This window comes from Ctenopharyngodon idella, chromosome 3 (assembly GCF_019924925.1).
Source record: "Ctenopharyngodon idella isolate HZGC_01 chromosome 3, HZGC01, whole genome shotgun sequence".
In the NCBI taxonomy this organism is placed as follows: Eukaryota; Metazoa; Chordata; class Actinopteri; order Cypriniformes; family Xenocyprididae; genus Ctenopharyngodon; species Ctenopharyngodon idella.
The window spans coordinates 53,711,805-53,715,227 of record NC_067222.1 but is presented as its reverse complement, the minus strand read 5'-3'; the positions used below and the strand labels follow the sequence as shown (position 1 = coordinate 53,715,227).

Genomic DNA, 3,423 nt, shown 5'->3' with positions numbered 1-3,423 from the left:
GCTCAGTGGGATTTTGCTCCTATGAACGGGTCATAAAACTACAAAATGAGTTTTAAATTCATGATTTAATATTAATGAGATTTTTATGTAATGTTTTAATTCTAGATGTTTATTTATGTAAATGCTGCATGACTGTGACGTGTTTTAATGCGTGTGTGCGCGCGTTGATCATTCGAACCGCTTTCAAACACTGGAGCGGCGCAGAGTTGCCATGGAAACGGAGAAACAACAACTGACAAGCAGCAAAAACAGCAGTCTCTCGCTGTTGTTTTCACTTCTTTCAGGTGAGTTTAGTCGCTAAAATCACACGAATAATATACACAACTGTTCTTGTCACTTCTCTAACATGTAATTGACACACTTATGTTGAATATTTACTTTATAGAAAAGGTTTAGTGTCTTCGAAAAACTCCGTTATCATCTCCGTTAGCATCCCGTTTTCAGAAGAGGTAGGCTAACTCTATCGATTGATTTGTTTATGATAATTTAGGCTTTTAATCACATCTTTATGTGTAGATGAGAGGTTTTGATAGTTTTGTAAAGGCTTTGCTGTCAATGGGTGATTAGAAGCTGGCTAATTTATAAACGTAAATGTAGCCTACTGTTAATCGGTGACGTAACTTAAATGAAGCACAAGTTTTCAAAAGCGTTTTGAGCTCTCATGGTAAACAAATATTGATAAACATTGTTCTGTGATTTCAGCAGCAACAAAATAACCTCTCTACAACAGAGGGGAAGCTCCGAAGATTTCAACATTTCTGAAGGAAGCTGCTGACAGAAGAAGGAAACACAGGTGAGCTGAGGAAACTCACCAAATAACTCCATATCCATTTTTTTTCCACCATATTTTTCACCTATACCTTGCATCTGTTATTTTCTTCTTCATTTTCCCAAATTTACATTTTTTATTTATTTAATTTATTTTAAGAAGGCTTTGACATCCAAATGTAAGTGACACTATATGAGCAATATTTAATGAATAAGTAAACCTAAAAATATAAATTATGTTTTCTGTGTATTCTTCTTTTTCTGCTGTAGCTTCTTTTCTTTTCATAAACCTGGCATTGTAATATTGTTGGCTCTGTGACAAATTGTTTATGTTCCTAGATACTTCCCTGCTGATACCTTGCACCATAGCAGAGTTGGAGCGGATAAAAAAGTTCCTGTCGGACCACATAACTAGTAAGTAAACCCTCTTAAACATACACTAATGTTCAAAAGTGTGGGGTTGATCAAATTTTAATGTTTTTAACAAGTATCTTCTGCTCACAAAGGCTGCATTCATTGGATCCACATACAGTAAAAACAGTAAGATTCTGAAATATTATTACAATTTAAAATACTTTTTATTATGTGAATATAGTAAAGTGTAATTTATTCCTGTGGTCAAAGCTGAATTTTCAGCATCATTACTCCCATCTTCAGTGTCAAATGATCCTTCAGAAATCATTCTAATATGCTGATTTGATGGTCAAGAAACATTTCTGATTATTATCAATATTGAAAACAGTTGTGCTGCTTCACATTTTTTTTCAGGATTCTTTGATGAATAGAAAGTTACAAAAGAACAACATTTTTTTGAAACAGAAATATTTATTCTCACTTTTGGTCAATTTAATGCATCCTTGCTGAATAAAAATGTGAATTTTCATTTGACAAAAAAAAAAAAAAAAAATTGACCCCATTAGAGTACGCTACAGTTTATAGGTTTGGGATCAACAAATTCTGTGGGGAAAAAAATAATAAAAAGAATAAAAATTGGTTTAAACTGTTAAAACAGTTTTCACAACAATATTAATCAGCACAACTGTTTTCAGCATTGATAATAATCAGAAATGTTTCTTGAGCAGCAAATCATCATATCAAAGTCCATTAAAGGAGGTAGTTAGCTAATCTTTCTCCTGTTGCTCTTTCTATCTCAGGATGCCCAGCAAGGTTACTAGAGATTACGGCAGCTCAAGTTTGGATCCAGCCTCACTTGTGAAGACTTCAGATGATGGAAACTATAGATGGACATACAAAACTAACAGATATTATCCTTATATTGTAATCATTGGTTCCGGTTTCACAGACAGGGCTTAGATTAAGTCAGGATTAGGTCTTAGTTAAATTAGGACATTTAAATAGCTTTTTTAAACATGCTTTAGAAAAAAAAAAAAAAAAAAAACATTACTGTTGTGCATCTTGACACAAAGCAATGACACTGATATATTTTAAGATATGCTTTCAGTTAAAGGGTTAGTTCACTGTCATTAATTAATTTCTGTCATTAATTATTCACCCTCTTGTCATTCCAAACCCTTAAGAACTTCAATCATCTTCAGAACACAAATTAAGATATTTCTGATGAAATCCGAGGGTATCTGATCCACACATAGGCAGTAAAGTCATTGCACCTTTTGACATCCAGAAAGGTAGTTGAAAACATGGTTAAAATAGTCAACGTGACTACAGTGGTTCAAAAAGTATTCTCGTTGCTTCATAACATTAAGATCGAACCACTGTAGTCAGGTTGACTATTTTAACCATGTTTTTAACTACCTTTCTGGATGTCAAAAGGTGCAATGTCTTTGCTGCCTATGTGTGGATCAGATACCTTTGGATTTCATCAAAAATATCTTAACTTGTGTTCCGAAGATGAACAAAGGTCTTACAGGTGTGGAACGACAAGAGGATGAGTAATTAATGACAGAAAGCCTTGTCTGTGAAACCGGGCAAGTGTCTCAAAGGGAAGATTTGCATGACAGTTTTATCTCTATGGAAGCTTGTTGCCGTCACTGAATAAAAAAAGGTAATTGTAGGGCTGCACGATTTATTGCACAATATGGAAAATATCATTAAACTTAAATGCAATTATCACTTAAATGCGATTCTTAGTTCGATTATAAAAAAAAACCGCAAAGGCTGCGATTCTTTTTTTTTTTTTTTAATGCACAGCTTGTCAATGAAGTATGGCTCCAAATACTAATCCACCTGAAAGCACTGCGAGTTTGAGTCGCTTATAATGTACATTTGAAAAAGCAACAAGCGTCAAACATCTTTCCAGACATGAGAAGCATTTATTAACATCTTGTCCAACAAAAGACAACATTTAATATATGACTCCATTTACATATATGACCAACATTGTAAAAACTTGCCCTTTAAAAATGTTGAAGAGAGCATCCTTTTGTCTGTTTTACTGAACACAACTTTAAACACATGATTTTAAATTTACTTTATCTTAGAGCTATTGTCATATGGACATTACTGGTACTTTGTTGCCAGAAGATGCACCTCAGTGAGTCACAGTCACCTCTGGCTGATTAAAGGATATTTTGCTATTGTATAATCTTGAACATGCATTTTCTGTAAAGCTGCTTTGAAACTAATATATATTGTAAAAAGCACTATATGGTTTTACTATGGTAAAACTGTAGCAAA

At 33.5% G+C, this 3,423-nt stretch overlaps 1 long non-coding RNA gene across 1 annotated transcript; it reads left to right on the top strand.

Moving 5' to 3' along the window:
- Positions 1–219: 219 nt before the first annotated feature.
- Positions 220–1,309, top strand: LOC127509001 (uncharacterized). The gene is made up of 5 exons (XR_007929085.1): positions 220–284; positions 386–449; positions 703–793; positions 1,108–1,182; positions 1,275–1,309. It is a non-coding gene; the product is annotated as an uncharacterized LOC127509001 (long non-coding RNA).
- Positions 1,310–3,423: the final 2,114 nt, after the last annotated feature.